Raw genomic sequence first — 15,978 nt, forward strand, 5'->3', positions numbered from 1 at the left:
AAAAATATTTGGCTTGAAGGAAAAATTGTTAGTAGTAATGGTAATAGAGCATATATTGTAGTTGATAAGAATAATGTAATTTATGACCGAACCTCTTTTCACATTAGACCTTAGCTGTGCTGGGTGCCTCACCGGACTCTACAGTTGGGTCTGCCACAATCGGTCGAATGTGGAGTTTATATTTAAGTCTACCAAGTGTCTTGTGTGATAATAGTGTTATGTAGAGTACTTTCCCCTGAAAGGGGAAGAAAAAGAATGTAAGAGTGCAAATGTAAAATGTTGATCTCAATGATAAGATTTAGATAACCCTAAAGTTCCTGTTAACATAGTATTTATTGTAGTAGTTCTGTGTACCATTCTCTAAATGTAACTCACTGTATTGATAAGTAGCTTTACCAAACTTATATGTCAGTTATGTATAACATTAACTTGTAATTTGATATATTATGATACAAAGTTTACTTGGCTTGCCAAGATTGAAATTAATTATGTATAACTTTAACTTCTTATGATAAATGTAGTTAACTGTACTTAGAGTACTTCATCTTTGCAAAATCACATCGTAGTTCTGTATAATTGATCTTCTTTCAAAAAGGGGATGATGTAGCAGAGTGACGTTTATGAACGCACTCTTTAAATGTCATATCTGTGGCTGTCACTTTTGACAGCTCTCTTGCTTGCTAGCCACGGCGACGCATGGATGTTGCACTAAACACAAAATTGTATTAATATTTATTAAGTTACATAATACTAAAATAAACACAAGTTTTCTATCATTAAGTGTTTTAATCAAGATCACTACACCTATTAGAGTCAATCTTATCAGTGCCTGAGCGCCACCACTATAAGGTACCTTCCTTTACCAGTGTGTTCTTGAAGGTTTTGAAGGTCATCCCGTAAATATTGTAGTTATTGTATATGTGAACGATCCTGTAAAATAATACCTCTAACCTAACCACAAAATCAAAATTTTGAAAAAAACCCCGACCGCGACATATTTAGTGGACGGATTTTTCATGAAACATGGCCAAAAACACTCCCGACCAATTCAGCTTTCAAAAAAAAAAAACTAAATCTAAATCGGTTCATCCGTTCGGAAGCTACGATGCCACAGACACACACACACACACACACACACACACACACACACACACACACACACACACACACACACACACACACACACACACACACACACACACACACACACACACACACACACACACACACACACACACACACACACACACACACACACACACACACACACACACACACACACACACACACACACACACACACACACACACACACACACACACACACACACACACACACACACACACACACACACACACACACACACACACACACACACACACACACACACACACACACACACACACACACACACACACACACACACACACACACACACACACACACACACACACACACACACACACACACACACACACACACACACACACACACACACACACACACACACACACACACACACACACACACACACACACACACACACACACACACACACACACACACACACACACACACACACACACACACACACACACACACACACACACACACACACACACACACACACACACACACACACACACACACACACACACACACACACACACACACACACACACACACACACACACACACACACACACACACACACACACACACACACACACACACACACACACACACACACACACACACACACACACACACACACACACACACACACACACACACACACACACACACACACACACACACACACACACACACACACACACACACACACACACACACACACACACACACACACACACACACACACACACACACACACACACACACACACACACACACACACACACACACACACACACACACACACACACACACACACACACACACACACACACACACACACACACACACACACACACACACACACACACACACACACACACACACACACACACACACACACACACACACACACACACACACACACACACACACACACACACACACACACACACACACACACACACACACACACACACACACACACACACACACACACACACACACACACACACACACACACACACACACACACACACACACACACACACACACACACACACACACACACACACACACACACACACACACACACACACACACACACACACACACACACACACACAGACAGACACACATACACACACAGCAGACAGACAGACAGACACATCAAACTTATAACACCCCGACGGTTTTTGCGTCCGTGGTTAAAAAATATTTCAATTGAAGTAAAAGTTACTTTCGTATGAATTCCCGTCACTTTTCCTCGAAGCTTGTGCGCGTGCGACGCTATTTGTCTCCTTAATTAGCGCGAATGCTCGACGCTTTGATTCATTGCGGACGCCGATAGACTCTAAACGGGAAATTCATTTGCTATTGTAGTCATTTTATTTTTTACTTAGAAGACAAAGTTAACTCTGCGTGGTATTTGATACGACAATGCTATTATTAATGCGAAAGTTGTATGAACATATCACGTATAAATGATCCATTTTAGACATTAAGTAGTTAAGCACCGATTATTATGAAAGGTTTTCTTTTAACCCCTTATTTGCCAAGAGTGGCCCTGAAGCTTTAGTAGTTTCATGTGCTCTGCCTACCCCTTTATGGGATGCAGGCGTGATTGTATGTATGTTGTATGTATGTATTATGAAAGGTTTCACTGATAGTACCAACTGTAAAATAGAAATTTTTTTCTGTTCTTAGCTGCTGTGCCAAGCTTCTTTATATAGGTTTTCTATATTGGTACCTAAGTACTTTGATTTTCTTTTAAAATAATTTGCTTTCCTGATGGTGCACTGGTATATACTTTCTACTTTCGAGCAATTTAAATTGAAAAAATAAAGTACCCAATCGATAATTTGCTCAATGGCCATTTTTTCAACAACAATAATTTGTCATGCTAGTTCAGACAGCGTTACGCCGTGGCTTGCGTGGACGACGGTCGCGCGATGGTCGCGCGACGGCGATGCGACGCATACGAAATCAAACCTTATCGATCAAAAATCAAAAAATCAAAATAATTTATTCAGCAAATAGGCCACAGGGGCACTTTTACACGTCACATGTACATAGGTATTTAAAAAAATATTTAAAATTGAGTTGAAATTACAATTGATACTATTATATACTAATTCTAAGTTCTAACTAAAGTTAACTCTATACAATTAATTAGAGATGTAGAAGGTCTCTAAATGTCGAATTACAACCAAGAACTACACTAAATTTTAATATAAAAAGTACAAATACAAAAAAAAAAGTCTAAAATTACTTTAGAGGTGCAAATGACTCTAAATGTCACAACTAAAAATAAAATGTATATCTACTTAATCTAATTCTCCTTAGAGATGTATATGGTCTCCATGAGTCAAAATCATATATTTAAAATATTCACTAAAAGAAAGGAAACAAACGACAACCGAACAAAGTGTCCTAATTTAATAAAAATTAGAATTAAAGTTACTAAGTTATAACAGCCCCAGTAAGCTTAAACAGACCGGTCTTCACAGACGGCACCCGTTCACGAGTATGACGCGTATCTCAGCCATCGCCTCCCTCAACCTTTATTCGGGAAGGTGGCGACCCGATCAACGACGCCACCGCAGCAAAGACTTTTAAGTGTGCATGACATGTTCAAGCTGCCAGGCTAAATTAAATATTCAAATAATAAAACATAGCTGTAAGACACTATATTCTGTGCTCGTATGTTACAAAGGAAGGAAATATAGATTTATACAATAAAATTAAAGTAAGATAAACATTAAACATTAAACACATAATCTTGGAGATGTATAAGGTCTCCAAGTGTCCACAACTAAACTTAAATAAAAACAATATAATCAGACGAGAATATGTTCTCATACGTCAATTGAACACTAGTATGCTTAATTACACAATGCAGAGAAAATGAAAAAATATATACGACTTCATTCATCTATTGACAAGCAACCACCTTAAAGGCATCCCTATCATCTATAAAATCCTTCACAGTGTAGTACGCCTTACATAACAACAAACGCTTAATGCGTGCCTTAAATTTGTCAAATGGCAAATCCACTATATCGGTTGGTACTTTGTTATAAAAACGTGTACAGTTCCCGACGAAAGACGTACCAACCTTACGGAGACGGTGGGCGGTCACAGCAAGTTTATGTTTGTTCCTTGTGTTATAGTTATGGATGTCACTGTTAAGCTTGAATTCGTGGATATTTTTCCGAACATACATAATATTTTCGTATATGTATTGAGAGGCAACGGTAAGAATGTTCACCTCTTTGAATTTTTCTCTTAAAGATGCTCGACCGCCCAATCCGTAGATTGAACGGACTGCTCGTTTTTGCAGCACAAAAATAGCCTGAATGTCTGCAGCTTTTCCCCATAACAGGATCCCATATGACATAACACTGTGGAAGTAGCTAAAGTATACCAGCCTGGCCGTCTCTACGTTTGTTAGTTGTCTGATTCGCCTTACTGCGTAAGCTGCAGAACTAAGTTTGCCAGCTAAAGTGGCTATATGTGCATGCCATTGCAGTTTTGAATCCAAAGTGACTCCAAGGAAAACCGTTCGATCTTCAAATTCCAGCGTTTCACCTTTCATTTGGATCTTACTGTTATTTACCTGCTTAACGTTCGGAAGCGCAAATCTGATGCACTTGGTTTTCTTGGCGTTTAGAAGTAAGTTATTCGCCGTAAACCAGTCTGTTATGCTAGACAGTGCATCGTTGATGTTATCGAAGCTGCTTTCCTTTCTGTCAACTTTGAATATAAGAGAAGTGTCGTCAGCAAATAACACTATATCATGTTTATCTTGCACTAGTTTCGGTAGATCATTAATGTATACTAAGAACAGGAAGGGACCGAGAATTGAACCTTGAGGCACTCCATATGGAAGTAGACGATGCGATGAGACGCGACGTCGACGGTCGCGCGACCGTCGCCCACGCAAGACACGGCGTCAGTACGTCTTGTACTGAGACTAACTGAAATAGTATGACACGTTCGTACGTCCGTAAGAATACGAAAGAAAATCTTTTCGTACTACATCTCTTCTTCTCTCTTCTTTTTAGCCTTTTTCAATCTTAGAGATGTATTTTTTGCCATTCTGTTCTATTCTGGGCCCTTTCTATCCACTTTGATCCAGCTGTTCCCTTGATATCGTCACACCAACGCATTTTTGGCCTCCCTGCTGGGCGTGACTCTCCCCACGGTCTCCACTCCAACAGCCTCTTGCACCATGAACCGTCTTTTCGGGCCACATGCCCAGCCCACTCCCATTTCAGTTTCGCCATTCGTCTGGTTACATCAGTGACTTTACTATGTTCCCGAAGCCATTTATTTGTTTTTCTATCCCTAAGTGAAATTCCGACCATTTTTCTTTCCATCGCTCTTTAACGTAATACATCTGTATAGTAATATACCAAATAGAACGCTTTCCTCAAAATTAGGTCATAAGGCAACATAGTGCACAGGTGCAGTTCAGTAATTAGCACACATTAATCAAACACCGAGTGTTGCTGAGCCTAATTACCTTATGCTGACCTTATCTAGTCATGTTCTAGGTTGTAAGCCTGGATACTTAATTAGGTAAATATATAGGTACCTACTATATAACTACATAGATAGGTAGTTAGGATGTGGATGTACCGACTTAGACTGTTCGGAAAGAGAAGAGTCGTGAAATATATTGGACCCCAAACATTTCACGACTCTCCTCTTTCCGAACACTCTAGTAATGTTGCAAAGCAAAACGAATTCAATAACATAATTTTAACAATAATTATTTTATTGTCAAGGTAGTTATACATAACGGTCTTAAACACTGATTAAAAAAATAATTACTGTTCAAGGTTCACTCATAGTCCTAAAAATAATACAAGAAAATAAGTATAGACACCTCCAATATCAGAGGAGTTGGAAGCTAGCTACCTACCTATACTATTTTTTTGAAAGCTTAGATGTCGTATAGGCCCAAAATTACTGCATAATATCACAGCTCCTTCTTTATTTCTTTAATGTGAAAAAGAAATTTCTAGACAACAATCTGCAATGCAAAAAGTAAACTAGAGAAAAAGACTCCAAAGGTGAATCATCACATTTTTCAACACATGTGTCTGTAATTCGAAACAAAAAACCCATTACCATCCCCCGTGTGTTCTCTTAATTTATTCTACTCATGCAGTGTAAATCCAACCAGCATATCGACTGATAATGCAAGATCTCCCAAACTTAATCTAAAAACAACCATAGCAGTGTCACTTAGAGCTTAAACTCCAAGAATTTTAACAACGTGTTTACGTGTGGCCAAGATCTCGTAATCACTTCCCAAAAGAAACCTTAAGACTGCAACTTAAAGTTGAAACTCGAATGTTTTTGTTTCAGCTGTCAGCGACGCATAGCATCAGGGTTGCCAGATGCCGCATAATTGTTCGTACGACAATTTTTTCGCTGGCCACCCCTAATGTGTGATAGAATATGTTTAAATGGCTAGTGTGGAAGAGGATTGTGTTTACTGTTCAGGTTTGGCGATGCGGAAGGAGTACAATGTAAATCTGATGATGAGATAAGCTGGCATTTTGATTGACAGAAGGAGTGTGATAGTGAAATAAATAGAATGGTATAATAGAAGTTTCAACATAATTACACGAGAGAGATGCAACTAACCGCTTTGAAATCTAAATCAGAATCTCATTTTACGTGGATTATGAAGTCATTTTACAGAATAAGTACTTATAATATACCATAAGTATTTGAGTAGGCATGTATCTTCTCTCATTCGTGTAATAACTAGATGTGTCACGTGTAGGTCTTTATTGTATATTTCGAGTAACAGTTTTAAATGGTACAAGTTTCGGTTTTCAATAAGATTTACCATTTGACCCGGGGATCCGGCAGACCACACCGGCGATGGTGGGATAACCTGGACTCATTTTTGATTGGCTGGCCAGAAGTAGCACTAGACAGAGAAGATTGGAAAAAGAGGGGGGAGGCCTTTGCCCAGCAGTGGGACACAGTAGGCTCTGAATAATAATAATAATTTACCATTTCACAGAGTTAGAACTGATGACACAGACAGGTTGCAACTTGCAACCCTACTGAAATTGATATTAGGACAAGCACACTGCCGCATGTTTTGTCACAAGCACCTAGACTTCTTAAAAAAATCCACCTTTAGAATTGTACCGACCTAATCCTCATACAAGTTGTATGAACATTAGGTCGGTACAATTCTAAAGGTGCGAATTATTACTTAAGCTTGAAGGCATCTGTTCCACTCCAATGGCTTGGCCATTTTAGTACCTATAAGGCACTAATTTCAATTAGTTCCCAACTCGATTAAACAACGATTAAATAAAAAACCTACCAAAAAGCCGCCTCCACACTCGTGCCACGTTCCCCTACAGGGGTGCAGTGTACTCAGGTGTCGTATCGAGATGCGTGCATCGGACTGCGTACAGTACGCTCACGGAAACGTAGTGCGCGTTTTGATAAACTTGGATTTCGTATTGTTTGTGTATTTATTTAAAAATGGTACATAAATAAGTCCCTTAAAAGAAACTTATAAAATTACCATTTCTAAAAACAAAAACTTATGTTATGATCCTAGCATGAATAAATTGCACGATTGAATTGTATGCTCTGCCTGTCGTTATTTAGAAGAAACGTTCTTTATTATTGTTGTTTATTAGCAAAATCATTGGACGATGTTAGTGTTACAACTGTTTCAACATGAACGTCGATCATGGACACCTACAGCTGCTGTAATTATTTATTTCATTTCGCTTTATGTAGTAGGACAGATATGCCATTCCAAATTTAGAGCAGAGGATAACTGATGAAGTACCTTCACTTTACCATGCTACAACGGTCCGGAGTCAGGCGGCAGAAGACATGGGACATTTCGAATTCTTATAAAACTAATCTCTGATCACCCGCCAGAAAACAAGTAATCGGAAGAGTGGGCTGGGCTCCGTATCGCTTCATTATTAGCTTCCTTTTATTAGTAGGTATCAACAATCAACCAGTTCTTAAATCACGCACCTTAATTGCTTGTACAAACTATACCTCAAAACAAGGGTGGACAGTCCAGAGGGTCTCTCCCTATAATACACACCATCACTACTCTCACCTTTATCCCCATCACTATCACCCCTACTACCTTACACATAAAAGTGGTAATACCCTGAGTTGTGCACAGGTGTGGAGGGCTGTACAGACTCTTTGATCTGGCTTCGACCGTGAAAATGTTGGAACGATTTATTTCATTGCAATTAACGGTTTTGAAGCTGTTTTGTTGTGGTTTGAGAATGGACGTATTTTGGATACGATTAACTTATATTTCAGTACAGGTGGTGTTTTTTTTACACTCTAGTGCGAGAAGTGGCTCATTTCTAGTCAGGTCGAAACTTCGGAGGGCCATTTGTACTGAAAAACGTCGTACGATACACGTGCGAAAAGTGTCGATTTAAAACACTCCCTTTGGTCGTGTTTTAATTTATCACAACTTGTATCGTAATATACTATTTCAGTACCTACAAATGGTGTTTTTTTTTGGTACTAGTGCGAGAAGTTCATTTCTTGTCAGGTAAAAAGTTCAAAAATGTCGTACGACTCACGTGTGTCTATGCTGGAATCACCTGTTTTTTTTTATCGTTTTGAATCGGCAATAAATTGTATCAATTTGTAACTATTCCTCCATCAAAATTCACATAACATCTAATAATAAGCCTAATTAAAAGGTTTTTTAGTCCAGAAGGCCTATTATTCCGTGACTGAATTCATGACTGAATAATATTAATTTAAAAAAAATGAAATTTTTGATCGTTGTGTGTTATTAATTGTTTTTATTCTCTAATCTAGTATTTTAAGAGTAATAATGATGACATATGTATATAGCTGTAATATTCTTGACAACATAAATGCTTAAAACTAATAAATATGAATATGAATAATAATCATAAACCAGATACTAAATTATTACAAGCTATATTAAGAGAACTAAAATTGTGATTTGAATCAATTAGAGTTGTTTCTGGCCATAGTGGCCATTCACTGAGAAGATCGCTTCAAACTAGTACAATCTCACAAATGTTCTAGTTAGGTATTTTAGTACATTTAACACGCACTAGACAGACAGCGTTCGGAGTGGTATAGTATAATCACTCCCTGCTTCCCGCTGAAATTGCCGCCCACCCGCTCTCGATAACCTCAAGAACGCCAGTCGAACTGTCTTATCTGTCGTACAAGCATGGTACGCGTTCACCTACAGTAGGCCTAGCACATGATTCCCGTAAGAGTATGTCGCCGCGAGATAGATGACACGTCTTCTAACTGTATTAATGACATAAAGACGGGTAGTCTAGTCTATCTCGCGGCGACATACTCTCGCGGCAATCATGTGCTCACCCTGCAGTTTAGACGATTGAATTTAGGAACGATCTTTCATAATAATATTTCATCGTCTTTGTCCGAGATGTGGTCTAGTACAGTGGAAGGAACTTGTGTACTAGTTAATAGTACATATAATACACAAGCCTAGAATCAATGTGCTAGATTTTATGGCCTAGGTTAAGAAGTCGTTAACTAGGCAAGCTTATGGACGACCTATGGTGTGACATTTATATCGTATGAATCTGGATTTAACGATGTTGTATTTCTAGTTATTTTGAAGGAAAATTGATGATCAACAGGAATTTGAAACGCATTAATCCACATACAGTCGTATTGAAGTAAGATCCAAGGATTGTATGAAATTATTTCACTGTTTTTCACTATTTGTATGCCTATTGGCAAGACCATGGTGATTCTATGTATTTATTGTTATGCTTCATCATTGTATTTACCCATGTTCTACAGACAATAAATGAAATTATGAATTAAGATTTTGAAACACTGTATAGCATCAGTCAGTTCCAATGAAATAACGGTTAAAGCTAGATATCCACCCTTCTAGATTATCTACTTTATATAATTAAAAAATAAATCAGAATTTCCATTAGGTGCTAGATTGATACGTTGATAGCAAGATTATTAATTTACCTAAATAAATACCTATATTTCCGCCGACTGTACAGTGTGTACTCAAATACACTCGACCCAATAAAATTCTACGAAACAAAAATACAGTCGTCCAAATAAAGCAGTAAATACTGTAAGTGTATCCAGTTTTACAGCGCCGCGAAAGTTTCTCGGTATGGTTACCGGAATAAATGTGGAATGCGTGATACATGTTTATAGAGCTCATAGTACCCCCTGTGCAAACTTAATTCGGTTTTCTAATGGTACTCCCACACTCGCTGTTATTAATGTTATATAAAATGGTGTGGCAGGGACCCTCCTTGTCATACCATGTTATATAACATTTATAACAGCCCAGTGTGGTAGCACCATAACCATTTTAGTCAATGTTAGGTCTAAATATTTAATGTAAAACCCACGTAGCTATATCTTTCCCTGACAATCAGGATTCAGAATCCAGAGCGGGAATTGAACCAAGGTCTTCTGTTAAGATGACATATTACGTCTATACAGTCTTACTCGAAACAATTTCCAAGTACTTATAATATGACAATTCCCTGAAGGCTTGCGATGTCCCCTAAGGTAGAACAAAACCGCCTTGCAGAATTCGTTGATTGTTGCGTTTTTGATTGCAATTGGTTGAGTTGATTGCGATCTATTGAAACATAATAGATGGCGCTGTCAATAAAACTCTTATACCAACTTACATCATTTTTTTATTTACGGTACTTAATATTTTTAAATTAAGAGAAAAAAAGAAAAAAATCACACCTCCGGCAAGACTTGAACTCTCGACCTACTGCATTGACGATGCAACCGCTATGACGCTATGACCAAATTAGATTTCGTTGCTAAAAAAATATTTCTTGTTGTAACAGCTCCATGAATTAAGTAGGTATTCGAAATACAGTCAAAACGTGCACTCGACGCCAGGTGTCCCGACCGCTCTAAATTTAACGTCTTTATTCGTTCGACTGTACCTCGCGAACTTCATAATTCGAACCGCGATTTTAAAATAACGGTTTCTGAACGAACGTTACCTGGTTATTTTGAGAGTGTGAATCAGCCAGGATGTTTTGTGGGGGTTCAAATATAAAATAAACTTTCAGAACACCCATGGAGCTAAAGGGTGCCAATCTAAAACACTAAGGAACAATAGTAATTACGTTAAATTGCAGATACCTATAGATAGATATGTACACGTATGTAGAGGTACCGCACGACGAATGCTTTTCTTCTTTAGATCGTCTAGCAGTTAATGTCGTGAGGCGAATGAGGCGATTCAGGCAGGCAAGTATGGTAGCATCAGCGGCTGGTCCATACAAGCCGATTCCCACCGGCTTGCCTAAAATTGATTATCAGTAATAGTATTTTATGCAACTGGTGGTTAAAAGAGGGCAAAAAAGGTGAGTGGCGTGGGTAACAATTTGAGGCGAAGCCGAAAATTGTTAATAAAGACGCCACGAGCATTTTTTGACTCAGTTAAACACCGTTGCATACAATACTTTTTCTACGACCAAGCACTTATTTTGAAAGAAAATTATAAATCAATACCTACTTTCAGTCATCTTAGTTATCTAGTGGACCGCCTACCATTTTGAATATGCAGTTTGAGTGCAAACATGAAAATAAAACTGTCTATGGTATGGTTCTTTGAAGCCTGGCCACTAAGACGAATCGAGCCGAGTTGAATCGAGTTCTCATACATTTGAATGCGATCCGACGCGTCGCCAATGAACGCAGCAGAAAACGAAGGAGTCTCGACTCTGCGAATTGGTTTGTTAAGTTGGTAGCAATGTATTTACTGAACTGTAACAGCTATATCGTGCTACTTCTACTAAATGTTTTCAGGGTATAGACATGTAGGGTTTTTAAGTTCTATGCACGACCTTGTAACTCACGAATTTTTTCTCTTAAACAGTACGGGAGTAGAAAAAGTACTTAATGTTAAGGTAGGTTTCTTTTTGCTCGGTATTGCCTAGCAGAAATTTTCACCAGCCGCCAATGGTATGTACGCACTAAGGACTGTATCGTTAAGTATAAGGACAAAACAAACCTCGTCTAAATGTTGACATGTGCATAATTTTGTATTATTATGTTCCGAGAGTATGATCTGAAGGTATTGGTAAGCACTATTTAATATAAGAAGGTCTGATATTTTTTTTATTTTAGGGACTTTATGGTACTTTACGATTCGACACGTACGATTTCAACAAACAAAGGTTAATATGCTGCTAAAATATATTCTTTAAGAGTCCTCTTCGTGGTTTTTCAATTGGGTACTTGCAGAATGAATGCGGTGAATTTATATAATTTAAAAAAACGCATTTTTGAGCAACGTTCCGGATTGCCGTAAATTTTTGATGAGAGCAGGATAAGAGAAACAGATAAAAAAATTAGCCATAGGCCAAAGTCTAATTGATATTCGTGGTGTTTGAACAGTGCCTAAACCAGATCGATATAAACAGTGTATGATAGTCAAATTCGACATCAAAGTCGGAGTTAGAGTAAGCACCATGCCACATTCTCTAAATGACCGCCATACACAGATCCTGAACTTTATATTTTTAAAATAACAGTGGCTAGACTATGTCCAGATATTCTGCTTTGTGGATCATGTGTCGTTGAGGTTCGCACCGTACAATTTTTTTTCACAATCGTATCGTCTTTTACGCACTTTGTGAATTTTCTAGTAGCATTTGTCCGGAATCGTAATTGGTACTCGGGAGGATTAAGTCAATACTGTCTAAACCATAATTATGCTTTACGTCGAGTTTCTAGGACAAAATGTGTACCTTATTATGTGCCTTATTAAGCCCATGTCTTGTTATAAGAAAAAAAAAATAATAGCAAATAAATACGGCTACTTAAAGTTGTCTTCATACTTAACGATACAGTCTTTATTTGTAAGTGCGATAGGGACGGCCAGATGTTTTATCACTTATCGCGCGACCATACTTGCTTGCCAGGTCTCATATGGGCATGCGTCTCCTACATAGAAACCCGTTGATCTTATATATGCCAAAACTGTTCATTTCCCGTACTTGCAGAGTGAATTTAAATTAGGTACCTACCTATTCCTCAAATGGAGGAAATATAGGAGGTAGGGCATAGCGAATGATATTCCGCTTTGTGTGGTAGGGCACAGCACAGCGGATATCGTCTCGCTCGAATCTAGAGCAGAGCCCAACTGGGGTAGTACCTCCGCCTTACAGAAGACCGCAGCCAAATAGCACTAGACCCTACTCATAGTGTTGTATTCCTGCCGGTGAGTAAGGCTGCCAGAGCTCAACGAGGGTGCGGTGCTGATGGCGGGAGGACTTACGGAACTAACTTGTTCCGTATATTGTCCTTTAGAGTCATCGGCAACCCGAACCCTCCTTGGAACTTGTACACTCCTTTTTGCTGTGTACTTAACACAGCAAAAGGGAATGTACAAGTTTCAAATGGGGTGGCAACGCGCATGTGACACTGTTTGCATTGCATGCGTTCATAGGTTACGGTGACCGCTTTCCATCAGGCGGACCGTATGCTTGTTTGCCACCGACGTAGTATAAAAAAAAAATAATGGATACTTTTAAGTATTGCGGCTGATCAGTATTATGCAATTTTTTCATAAATTTTGAAAAATATTACTTTCAACTCCCGATACCCAAAGTAAACAATTTCCAGTACGGTAATTAAACGGGCACCATTAATATCTGATAACACAATTAATTCCAACCTTGGAGTTTCAATTTGCCCGAAAGTTCACCTGTTTCGGGAAAAGTTACCATTTCAAAGATAAGGTAATCTCGTCAGCGTCCGTTGCGATAGTTAAAGTTTTTAAAACAGTATTTTAACTTTTAAAAATGTCAGAACTCACATTGACTACCAGTCCGCTGGATAGCAACAGCCTGTAAGAAGTAAAAAGGGGCAGCATTGAAAAACTGACAGACTTTTGCCATCCAGCGGACTGATAGTCAGTGCTTATAGGTAGAGGATAAGAAATGAGGTTGAATAAATTATGGATACACATTTCCCTATTATTTGAAGGTAGCTGTCGTGGTCGGATGACAATAATTTAATTAAATGTTTAGTTTAGTTTAGTTTATTTATTTCATAATGGTAAATTACAGTATAAATTATTCTACGTTAACCTATATGAATTTACATTATGATCGTCAATTATAATAATTTGGCATGCAAAGATACAATAATATAACGTCAATAATACTCAAAAACAATAGAAATTATTAAATTAACAATTTGTAAATGTGGTTTTCAAAACCACCGTCATTAAAAACTAAATAAATAATATAGCACAAGTCAAATTAAAAGTCTAATAGTTAGGTATCTCATAATGATCGTCATATTAAAATGAAATTATGAGCAATTGGTAATAATAATAGTTCAAAATGTCAAGTAAATTATTACAATTTTAATTCCATATATTCATCTACCGAATATAATGGATTTTTCAATAAAAAGTTCCTCAGTTGAAGTTCAAATGCTTCGTCAGAGATTTCAGTTCTTAATTCGGCGGGTAGGCGTTCGTAATAGGTAGGGCCTATCACTCGTGGATTCTTGCATGAAAGTGCCATGCGACGCGGCACTGTTCGCAGTCTTCCCGTCGATCTTATCTGTTTGCCTATAACTTCGACACGTTTGAACGTAGACAAGTTTCTTCTTACGAACATCAAAACTTGAAACATGTATAGGGAAAAGTGCGTCATTATGGAATACTTTTTAAAGAGTTCTTTGCAGTGGCACCTTTGTTCAACCCCAGCCAGTAAACGGATGGCACGTTTTTGGAGAATCAATACTCTCTTGGCATCTGTTGAGTTTCCCCAAATCAGTGTACCGTATGACATCAAGGAGTGAAAGTGTGAAAAATAGACGTTTTTAAGCGACTTCCTTGATATCAAAGGTTGTAGTTTTTTCAACGCAAATATAGAACTACTCAACCTATTACAAAGCTGATCGACATGGCACTTCCAATTCAGATTCGAGTCAAGTACAAAACCCAGAAACTTTACTTCGTTACATAACGGCATTGGGCAGCTACTGATACATGGCGGTACCGTGGTGTTGCGGCCCGAGAACATCATGACATTGGATTTTGTTATGTTTAACAGTAGGCCATTTGATGAAAACCATGTCTGTAATTGGTCACAAGCTTCATTTATTCCCTCGGCCAACTGCGCGTGTGTTTTTGCCTTAACAACTACAGTGGTGTCGTCTGCAAATAACACTGAGAGTCCATTTGTGATGGCAGAGGGTAAGTCATTCACAAACAATAAAAATAGCGTATTTCCGGCCGCCGACCCTTGAGGAATGCCTAAATTAATGTAGCCAGTCTCTGAAACATGCCTCTGGCCATTTAGTGGCATCTTAATGATTGCCAATATTAGGTACCGATATTTAAATGTAATCATTTCGTAATTATAATGTACAAGAAAGTCTTACACAGACTGACTGAGTCCCACGGTAAGCTCAAGAAGGCTTCTATTGTGGGTACTCAGGACAACGATGATTATATTATTTAAATACTAAACATCTAGGAACAAATAGGTATTTGTGTTCATCACAAAAATAATAACTACCCTTACCGGATTCGAACTCATAAGATCGGCTTAGCAGGGAGAGTCACTACCGACTACGCCACACCGGTCGTCGAGCGGTGAATAATCCGCTGTCTTGAAAGTCAACATACTGACCCTCTTTTAACTGCGTCCGCAATTACAATTTTGTAAGTGAATTTTCCGCGGATGGTTTAAGTTTTATCAAGATGGCGTTGTGGGGGGTAATTTACAAAGTACCGACGTTATCTACCTACGAAGAGTGCCG

Source organism: Leguminivora glycinivorella, chromosome 3 (assembly GCF_023078275.1).
Source record: "Leguminivora glycinivorella isolate SPB_JAAS2020 chromosome 3, LegGlyc_1.1, whole genome shotgun sequence".
Taxonomy (NCBI): Eukaryota; Metazoa; Arthropoda; class Insecta; order Lepidoptera; family Tortricidae; genus Leguminivora; species Leguminivora glycinivorella.